The following is an 11,716-nucleotide window of genomic DNA, read 5'->3' on the forward strand; positions in this document are numbered from 1 at the left end:
CGCATAACTCACTGGCATAGTACTACTATCACGTAGCGCACCAATAGCTAGCTCTTACAAGGTGTGTTTGGTTTAAAAAATTTTTTGCGAAACACAGTACAAACAAAAACGCTCACACATACGGCCCACACACTCACTCATATGAATGCACGTACGCACATCCTACCCTTATGAGCATCTCCAAGAGACTGCGTCGAAGAACTGATTCGGCGGGTCTTGAGATTGACGAAGTCACCATAGGAGTCTCGCTGTTGATGGGAACGTCGTCTCCCACCGAAGAATATTCCGCATTTATGAGACACCAAAGTGTCAAATATGGGATTTAAAGTCCTCCTAACCTTCCAAACACAGGTTGGTTCTCGTTTGGTTCATTGGTTACCTAGGCGTTTACACGGCCATGCAATATGGCTAGGTGAGACTCTTCGGGTACGATTGGTAGGCCACACTACCTTCAAAAATGTTTTGGGAAGCAAAAGAAAAAAAACTAGACGATTGGATAGTTGACTTCCTCCGCATCATGGCCCGCATATGCCAAAGCAGTCTGGGCCAGGCCCACGTGCTACACTCGAATCGACCGTTCCTCCTGGTGTCCCAGTGGACACTTCACACACACGCGTGGAGAAGGAGCGCGACACGCCGTGACACGGGCCATAAATCCCCCTCACCCTCGTCTCACTCCCTTCCCCCAAACATGGTGCGCCACTACTAGTAGCTATAGGTGTGCCACTGGTAGTTGGGGCTGGCGCATTGGCGGCGCTGGGGTATTCCCCTGTATGCAAAAAATGAGGCTGCCAACTAACAAATGTTCAATATATTGGTTGAGTGACAAGGTGTCAATGCCTACAGATTGTAGACTAGGGCTTAGTTGGAAATAGAGAGCAAGTAGATCTCGAGGGTTTCAGCCGGAAAAGTATTCGACTGTGATAACGCGTGAAGCACACGTCCGTTGGAAACCCCAAGAGGAAGGTGTGATGCGTACATCAGCAAGTTTTCCCTCAGTAAGAAACCAAGGTTATCGAACCAGTAGGAGATGAAGGCCACGTGAAGGTTGTTGGTGGAGGAGTGTAGTGCGGCGCAACACCAGGAATTCCGGCGCCAACGTGGAACCTGCACAACACAATCAAAATACTTTGCCTCAACTTAACAATGAGGTTGTCAATCTCACCGGCTTGCTGAAAACAAAGGATTAAACGTATGGTGTGGAGAATGATGTTTGTTTGCAAAGAACAGCAGAGAACAATGATTGCAGTAGATTGTATTCAGATGTAAAAGAATGGACCGGGGTCCACAGTTCACTAGTGGTGTGTCTCCAATAAGAAATAGCATGTTGGGTGAACAAATTACAGTTGGGCAATTGACAAATAGAGAGGGCATAACAATGCACATACATATCATGATGACTAATATGAGATTTACTTAGGGCATTACGACAAAGAACATAGACCGCTATCCAGCATGCATCTATGCCTAAAAAGTCCACCTTCGGGTTAGCATCCGCACCCCTTCCAGTATTAAGTTGCAAACAACAGACAATTGCATTAAGTATGGTGCGTAATGTAATCAACACAAATATCCTTAGACAAAGCATTGATGTTTTATCCCTAGTGGCAACAGCACATCCACAACCTTAGAACTTTCTCGTCACACGTCCTGCATTCAATGGAGGCATGAACCCACTATCGAGCATAAATACTCCCTCTTGGAGTCACAAGTATCAACTTGGCCAGAGCCTCTACTAGCAACGGAGAGCATGCAAGATCATAAACAACACATATATGATAGATCAATAATCAACTTGACATAGTATTCCATATCCATCGGATCCCCACAAACACAACATGTAGCATTACAAATAGATGATCTTGATCATGATAGGCAGCTCACAAGATCTAACATGATAGCACAATAGGAGAAGACAACCATCTAGCTACTGCTATGGACCCATAGTCCAAGGATGAACTACTCACACATCAGTACGGAGGCGATCATGGTGATGTAGAGTCCTCCGGGTGATGATTCCCCTCTCCGGCAGGGTGCCGGAGGCGATCTCCTGAATCCCCCGAGATGGGATTGGCGGCGGCGGCGTCTCAGTATGTTTTCTCGTATCATGGCTCTCGGTAATAGGGTTTTCGCGATGGAGGGAATAAATAGGCGGAATGGCAGAGTCGGGAGAGGCACGAGGGCCCCACCCCACAAGTCGGCGCGGGCCCCTTCCTGGCCGCGCCGCCTCGTGGGGTCGCCACCTCGTGGCCCCACTTCGTATCTCATTCGGTCTTCTAGAAAGCTCCGTGGAAAATAAGACCCTGGGCTTTTGTTTCGTCCAATTCCGAGAATATTTCATGTGTAGGATTTCTGAAACCAAAAACAGCAGAAAATAGGAACTGGCGCTTCAGCATCTTGTTAATAGGTTAGTGCCGGAAAATGCATAATAATGATATAAAGTGTATATAAAACATGTGAGTATTATTATAAAACTAGCATGGAACATCAGAAATTATAGATACGTTTGAGACGTATCAAGCATCCCCAAGCTTAGTTCCTACTCGCCCTCGAGTAGGTAAACGATAATAAGGATAATTTCTGAAGTGACATGCTACTATCATAATCTTGATCAATACTATTGTAAAGCATATGAGATGAATGAAGTGAGTCGAAGCAATGGTAAAGACAATGACTAAACAACTGAATCATATAGCAAAGACTTTTCATGAATAGTACTTTCAAGAAAAGCATCAATAAGACTTGCATAGAAGTTAACTCATAAAGTAATAAATTCTTAATAGAAGGTTTTGAAGCAACACAAAGGAAGATATAAGTTTCAGCAGCTGCTTTCAACTTCAACTTGTATATCTCATGGATAATTGTCAACACAAAGTAATACGATGAATGCAAATAAGCAAGTATGTAGAAATCAATGCACACAGTTGACACAAGTGTTTGCTTCTAAGGTAGAAAGAAGTAGGTAAACTGACTCAACATAAAGTAAAAGAAAGGCCCTTCGCAGAGGGAAGCATGGATTACTATTTTCGTGCTAGAGCTTTTATTTTGAAAACATAGAAACAATTTTGTCAACGGTAGTAATAATTCATATGTGTTATGCATAAGACATCCTATAAGTTGCAAGCCTCATGCATCGAATACCAATAGTGCTCGCACCTTGTCCTAATTAGCTTGGATTTCCATGGATTATCATTGCATTATATATGTTTCAACCAAGTGTCACAAAGGGGTACCTCTATGCCGCCTGTACAAAGGTCCAAGGAGATACATCGCATTTGATTTCTTGTTTTTGATAGATCTCAACTTGAGGACATCCATACCGGGACAACATAGAAAACAGATAATGGACTCCTCTTTAATGCATAAGCATTCAACAATAGATAATATTCTCATAAGAGATTGAGGATTAATGTCCAAACTGAAACTTCCACCATGATACATGGCTTTGTGTAAGGGTATTTTACCCTTATCCATTATTTTGGTAACAATGACACCGTGCTATAGTATTTGGCCTAATACATGTATATAAGGATAATCTCAGGTATTAGGCAAAGAGGCATAAATGGTGTATCAAAGGAACAAGAAGGCTAAAGGAGACCCCCCATTTCAACAACAATCAAAAAGGGGTCTACAGCAGGAATCCGGTCTGCAACCCGGTTGGACCGGCCTCCCGACCGGCCGGGCCGGCGTGCCGTCCGGTCAACCGGGCGCCAACCGGGCACCAACCGTGCGCTGAACTGATCCGGTCTGCTGCCCGGTCAGCCGGCCTACAGACCGGAGGGCCCGGCGTGCCGACCGGTCGACCGGGCGCCAACCGGACGAGCTCCTGGATGTCGCAAAGTGACCCCGGTCGGGGTTCGGCCTGCCGACCGGTTTGGACTGGCTGGTCCGGTCCCTGGTCCGGTCCGACCGGGCTCTGAACCAGACGATCCGGTCTGTGGTCCGGTTGACCGGGTTTGTCGGGAGAAAGGATGATGTGGCAAGTGACCAACGGCCATATTTTGAAGAACACTATAAATAGCCCTTCTCCTACCTCTGAATAGTTAGACACTACACTACAAGCTGTTCTTGAGCTCTCTTACTCATACTCCATTGCTAGAAACACCAAAAGCCTCAGATCTCCCTCCTCCTCCACCCAAACTCAAATCCCTCCGAGGAAACGTTAGAGGAGGACCCGATCTACTGTTCTACCAAGCCAAATCTCATTCCCCCTTGTATTCATCGAGAAGCTTGCTTCCTAGGGTTCCTTGGAAACCCTAGGTGGGCAAGAGGAGTCCGGAAGCATCCGGGCTGTGGATTTGCTCCGGGCAAGATTGTGAAGGTTTGGAGGCTACCTCAAAGTCTACCACAAGTGAGTGAGCTATTCCTTCGTGGGATAGGCTCCGGAGAATAGGGTGAGCCTTCGTGGCGTGGGGAATCCTTCGTGGGACCTCCACCCCTCCAAACGTGACGTACCTTCTTGCAAAGGAAGGGAACACGGGAATACATCCTCGTCTCCGCGTGCTATCGATTATCTCTAACCGAACTCCTTACTTGTGATTTAACTGCCTATGAGAGCCTTCGTGCTTGAGTTAGTTGTATCCTCATATAGGTTGTTTCACCTAGTTTGCATTAGGCTCACCTTTATATTCCGCAAAGCCTAATATTGCAAAGAAAGAATTAAAATCTGTAGAAACCTATTCACCCCCCTCTAGGTTTACCATCTCTATACTTTCAATTGGTATCAGAGCCTGGACTCTTATTAAGGGCTTCACCGCCTTAAGAGTGAGATGGAAAAACTATTCGAGGGTCTAGATGAAGACTCTAACCTTTCGGTTAAAGAGATGAAATCTAGATTCTTGGCATATGATGCCGAGAAGAAGAAAAAGGAGGATGAACTACAAAGCCAAATGGCGGAGATGTCTGCCATGCTTAAGAACTTGACTAGTGGGCCTCCTAGTGGGGCTTCGGCCTCCCTAGGGAGCTTTCATGAAGTCAACCATGACTATCCCAAAAACACTTCACCCATGCCTCATATAAACCATAGTGGGAATGTTCCCCATTTTGATGGAACTCACTTTCCTTTTTGGAAATCTGCTATGGAATCTCATATTCGCAGCTGCAGTGTAGAGTTATGGGAGATCATTGTTCATGGATACCGAGTGCCACAAGATCCCATTCGGTTGACCTCCACCGAATTCTACAACCGTCAACTCAATGCCTCTGCACGTGACAAGATTAGGAGTGGCATCAACCGCAAGCTCCTTGATCAAGTCAATGACATAGACTCCGCTAAAGAGTTGTGGGATCGAATCATAGTACTCCAAGAGGGAACCGATTTGATCCAATCAGCTCTTTATGAGACCGCAAAGCAAGAGGCCCATCAGTTCATGATTCGAGAAGGAGAATCTGTGGCCGATGCTTATGCAAAGCTTGGTGCTCTTAGAGTAAGGGTCAAGGGACTTGGTGTTGAGAAGTACAATGACGGCTTCGAGATGAATGAAGCATTCATAAAGTCCAAGGTCATTGCTATGATTGCTGTCAAGCAAGAAGACACCAACCTTGCACTCAACTTGCAAATCATGACCAAGAGCGCCAATCTCAACTCCGATGATCTAGTCTCCTATGTGGCCGCCAATGAAAACATGGCCAAAGCCGGAAAGAGGCTCATGGCAATGAACCGTGTTGATGAAGCCTCACACAACCATGAAGCGTCACACAACCTTGCTCTCAAAGCTAGAGCCGACCATGGAAGAGAAGAAGACCATGAACTTCAACAAGATGAAGAGATGACTTCAACTAGTGACATTGCTACCGACTTTGCTTTCTTTGCCAAGAAGTACAAGGCAAAGTTTCCAATGCTCCTCAATGACAAGAAGAAGAGGACTTGCTACAACTGTGATGAAGATAACCACTTTGCAAATGAGTGCCCTTATGAGAAAAGGGTAGACAAGCCAAAGTTCATCAAAGGGGTCAAGCCAAGATTGAAGCCAAACCCAATCAACGATCGATACAAGAAGAACAAGGGAAGAGCTTTTGTTGGAGCCGAGTACTTGTCCGATGAAGAAGAGGAAGATGAGGAGAAGGAGGCCGGGGTGGCCGGTTTGGCTTTCTCTAAGCCCGGGTCACTCTTCACATATGACTACTCCAAGGATTACTCCATGGAGAATGATGTTGGTTCTTCCTTCATGGCAAGAATAACTCAAGATGATGACTCCGATGGCTCTCCCTCCTTTACAACCGTTGGCTCTTGTCTTATGGCAAGAGAAACCAAGGTAATGGAATCCCCACCTTCCTTATCTAGTGTTCTTGATGATGAAACTGAAAATCAAGAGGAATTAATTGTGCTTAAGGAACTTTATAATGTTAGATGCACCCTTCGTGGTGAAGCTCTTGTCAAGTTTGATTTCTTGATGGACTCCCTCAAAGAAAAGGATGAGTCCCTTGTGGAATTAGAATATCAATTGAATGAAAAAGATCGGAGATTCAATCTCCTAAGACAAGAGCTAAAAACCGAAAGGTGCATATCTCAAGGTCTTAAGCAACAAATTGAAACTTATGAACTTGATAAAGTTAAGGACCTAGAAACCATTGATAGGGCTCAATCATTGACTCAAGAGCTCAATGCCTCAAAGGAGGAACTTGAAGTTGCTCATGCTTCTCTCACTAGGGATCTTGACCACCTTGAAAGAGCTAACAAGCTTGTTAAGGATGAGCTCAAGAAACTTGGAGAGAATCATGACCTACTCCAAGAAACCTACGAAAAGGCTCTTGGATCAATGAAGGATCCCATTGTTGTTGAAAAGCTTGCTTGTTCCTCCACCTCCTTTACTAGTGAGCATGCTAAACTTGTTGAGGAACATGTTCGTTTACAAGAGGAACTCTCTTTGCATGTTGAGACCAATGCATATCTTGAATCCTTGGTGACCAAATATGGTCTCGACTATCATCCTAATGAATCTTCTTGTGAGCAAGCATCTATTCTTGTGGAAAATGTTAGGTTAACAAAGGAACTTGCAAAGTTCACCACCGCCAAGAACAAGATGGGATTGGATGACCTCTTGAGTAAGCAAAGGTCAAACAATCAAAAGTTTCGACTTGGATATGTTCCCAAGTCCTACAAGAAGAAAAACTACAAGAAGGAGAAACCCGCTCAAGATAAGAACAAGAAGGTCACTAACAATGGCAAAGCTTCAAATGGCAAAGCCAGTAGTGGTGACCGCACGGGGCCAAACAATCACTATGCTTTATTTTTTGATTATTATGGTGATGTCTATGCTAACTATGTTGGCCCTCCTAATGGCTATGCTTATAGAGAGTACTCAATTTGGGTACCAAAAGATATTGCTGCCATTGCAAAGGGACCCATTAATAGATGGGTTCCTAAATCCTCTACTTGATTTTGTAGGGGTATTCCTCCGGTGGTCCAAAATGGGTGTTTGATAGTGGATGCACCAATCATATGACCAGAGGAAGAGGTGTGCTTGATCAATTCATTGAAGATATCAACAAGAAGTCAAGCATCACCTTTGGTGACAACTCAAAGGGAAAGGTACTTGGGTATGGCAAGGTGGCAATCTCTAAGGACTTGTGCCTTGAGACGGTTATGCTTGTTGAATCCCTTGGCTATAACTTACTTTCTATATATCACCTTGCCGATGCCGGTTACAATTCATATTTTACTAATTATTGTGTGAAAGTATTTAGGAGTGACAATCTCAAATTGGTCCTTGTTGGATATGTGGAGAACAACCTTTACGTGGTTGACCTCTCGAAAGAGAGCTCCTCTCCCTCCACATGTCTAATGGCGGCCAAACATGACGAAGGTTGGTTGTGGCATCGCCGCCTTGGTCATGTTAACATGAGAAATCTTAAACAACTCCTAAAGGGTGAGCACATTGTGGGACTAACCGGCATTTCTTTTGAGAAAGATCATGTTTGTAGTGCATGTGTAGCCGGAAAGCAACTCAAGACGAAACATCCTATCAAGAGTATTGTCACCACATCTAGGCCTTTGGAGCTCCTTCATTTGGATCTCTTTGGGCCATCACATTATGATACTCTTGGTGGAAGCAAGTATGGACTTGTCATTGTTGATGATTACTCAAGATACTCTTGGGTCTTTCTCCTTAAGTCTAAGGACGAGACCCATAGAGAGTTCATCACTTTCGCCAAGAAAGCTCAACGTATGTATGAATCCGAGATCAAGGCAATTAGGACCGACAATGGCACCGAGTTCAAGAACTACACCATGCAAGAGTTTTTTGATGATGAGGGCATCAAGCATGAGTTTTCGGCGCCATACACCCCTCAACAAAATGGTGTTGTTGAAAGGAAGAACCGGACTATCATTGAGATGGCAAGAACCATGTTGAGTGAATTCAACTCACCCCACAACTTTTGGGGAGAAGCCATCTCTACATCCGTTCACTACTCCAACCGGCTCTTCCTCCGTCCCCTCCACAACAAAACTCCATACGAGCTTCTTACCGATAACAAGCATAATGTCATGTACATTCGTGTCTTTGGATGCAAATGTCTTGTTAAGAACAACAAAGGAAAGCTTGGTAAATTTGAAACTAGAACCATAGAGGGTATATTTGTTGGGTATGCGGAGAACTCTCACGCCTATAGATACTACAACCGGTTCACTGGGACTATTGAAGTATCTTGTGACATGGTGTTCTTGGAGGATAATGGCTCCCAAGTGGAGCAAGTTGTGCCATCAAGCATATGGGCATTGGACACATCCGGCCCATGAAAGTCCATAATGATGATCAAGATGATGGAGTAGAAGTATCAAGCTCGGCTCAAATGGAGCCTAGCTCAACTCAAGCCGAACCATCAAGTGCAACTCAAGAACCATCCTCCACTCAAGATGAGTCACATTCCGAAGAACAAGAAGAAAGTCCTCATACCACGGAGCAAGACCATGATGATGATCAAGAAACATCCTCAACTCATGATCAAGCTCATGTGGTCCCTCATGATCGTGTACTATCAAGAGATGAATTCATTGATCATGAAGGAACCATTCGGAAGATCAAGGCCGCTACAAGGGCAAGTGACATGAAAGTAGATCAAGTCCTTGGTAGCATCTCAAGAGGAGTGGTAACTCGTAGACACCATGCATTACTTATCACTTATTGTCAACACCATGCCTTTGTGTCTAGTTTTGAACAACTCAAGGTACAGAAGCCTTAGTTGATCCGGATTGGTTAATTGCCATGCAAGAAGAATTGGAGTGTTTCACTCGTAATGAAGTATGGTCTCTAGTTGAGAGACCCAAGGATCATCGCATCAATGTCATTGGGACCAAATGGGTATTCAAGAACAAGCAAGATGAGAATGGCATTGTCATACGAAACAAAGCAAGGTTAGTGGCGCAAGGGTTTGCCCAAATAGAAGGTATGGATTTTGAGGATACCTTTGCGCCGGTAGCCCGTCTTGAAGCTATTCGTCTTTTGCTTGCATTTGCATCTTTCCACAATTTCAAACTATATCAAATGGATGTGAAAAGTGCATTTTTTAATGGTCCTCTAAAAGAAACCGCATATGTGGCTCGACCCCCGGGTTTCGAAGACCCATGCCGACCCAACCACGTGTATTTGCTCCATAAGGCACTCTACGGTCTCAAGCAAGCTCCACGTGCTTGGTATGAGTTCCTTAGGGATTTCTTACTACATGATGGGTTTTGCATGGGTACGGTCGATTCCACCCTTTTCACCAAGCGGGTTAAAGGGGGTGGCTTATTTATATGTCAAATATATGTTGATGATATTATCTTTGGTGGAACTAAACCCAATCATAACAAAGCTTTTGAGCTATTGATGACTAGGAAATTTGAGATGTCCATGATGGGAGAGTTGAAGTTCTTCCTAGGCTTCCAAGTGAGGCAACTTGCAAAAGGCACCTTCATCTCTCAAGAAAAGTATGTGAAGGACATGCTCAAGAAATTCAACATGACCAATGCAAGCCCAATGAAGACACCCATGCCCGTAAATGGGCAACTTGGCTCGTGTGACGGTGAGAAGGATGTGGACATAAAGGTATACCGCTCCATGATAGGATCCTTGCTCTACCTTTGTGCCTCTAGGCCGGATATCATGCTAAGTGTAGGGATGTGTGCTCGTTTTCAATCCGCTCCCAAGGAGAGCCATTTAATGGCGGTCAAACGGATTCTAAGATACCTTGTTCTCACTCCTACTCTCGGGCTATGGTATCCAAGGGGTCAACCTTTGAACTCATTGGCTATTCGGATTCCGATTGGGCCGGTGATAAGGTTGACCGGAAGTCTACCTCCGGGCTTGCCAATTTATTGGCCGGTCATTGGTGAGTTGGTCATCCAAGAAACAAAACTCCACCGCTTTATCCACCGCCAAAGCCGAATACATATCCGCGGCATCTTGTTGCACTCAATTGTTATGGATGAAGCAAACCTTGAAATACTATGGTGTGTCTCTTGGTATGGTGCCTCTTCTTTGTGATAATGAAAGTGCAATTAAGATCGCCAATAACCCGGTTCAACATTGTCGCACCAAACATATTGACATTCGCCATCACTTCCTACGTGATCATGTTGCCAATAAGGATATTGATCTCACTCATGTGGGGACAACCTACCAATTGGCGGATATTTTCACTAAGCCTTTGGATGAAGCCCGGTTTGTTAACTTGAGAGGAGAACTTGGTATTCTTGATCCTAAAAACTTGGATTGATTAACTTCTTGCACTATATTCTTGCATTTATCGTGCTCTCTAGCTTAGAGGCATAGCACATATGGGGATTGTCATCTTACCATGTCTTGGTATGATGCATACCTATGTGTGCAACATAAATAGACCCAATGTCATTATATGGACCCAAGCATGTCTCTTCGAGGTCTCATGACATTTGCGCTTTAACATAGGGGGAGTAATCCCCCGCCCCTCATTGAGCCTCAATTCCAATTTAATTTGACTATATAAGGCTAAATGATTTTATTGCAAAAACTATTCCAAAATCTTTTATGATTCTTGATATACTTTGAATCATGCCCATTGTTGCTATTTATATCTTGTTTGGATTTCACTCCAATGGGTATGCCTAGAGAACTTTGTGTTTCCAACCCCATGTCTATGCTCATCTCATCATCATCTATCTATCTATATGCACATGTCATCATCTGAGCATTTATACACATTTGCACAAAGAATAGGGGCAAAACGAGGCAAAATGAGACAAAACTGGGCAGATTGGCCTAGGCCGGTCTCTGGCCCGGTCGGACCGGCCTCTGGGCCGGACCAGCCAGCGCCAGGCCCGGTCGACTGGGCGCCCGACCGGCCGTGCGGCTGGTTATGTTTCGGGGAGGATACCCCTTGGGGTCTTCTTCCTCATTATCCCCCAAACTCCACAGCCACCATTGCCGCCGCTCCCTTGATGTCTACGCGCGCTTCTATTCCTGTAGACAGTGTTGGACCTCCAAGAGCAGAGGTTTGTAGAACAGCAGCAAGTTTCCATTAAGTGGATCACCCAAGGTTTATCGAACTCAGGGAGGAAGAGGTCAAAGATATCCCTCTCAAGCAACCCTGCAATCACGATACAAGAAGTCTCTTGTGTCCCCAACACACCTAATACACTTGTCAGATGTATAGGTGCACTAGTTTGGCGAAGAGATAGTGAAATACAGGTGGTATGAATGTATATGAGCAGTAGTAACGGCACCAGAAAAGTGCTTGCTGGCTTGCAGTTGATGTG

This window comes from Lolium perenne, chromosome 3 (genome assembly GCF_019359855.2).
Source record: "Lolium perenne isolate Kyuss_39 chromosome 3, Kyuss_2.0, whole genome shotgun sequence".
Classification (NCBI taxonomy): Eukaryota; Viridiplantae; Streptophyta; class Magnoliopsida; order Poales; family Poaceae; genus Lolium; species Lolium perenne.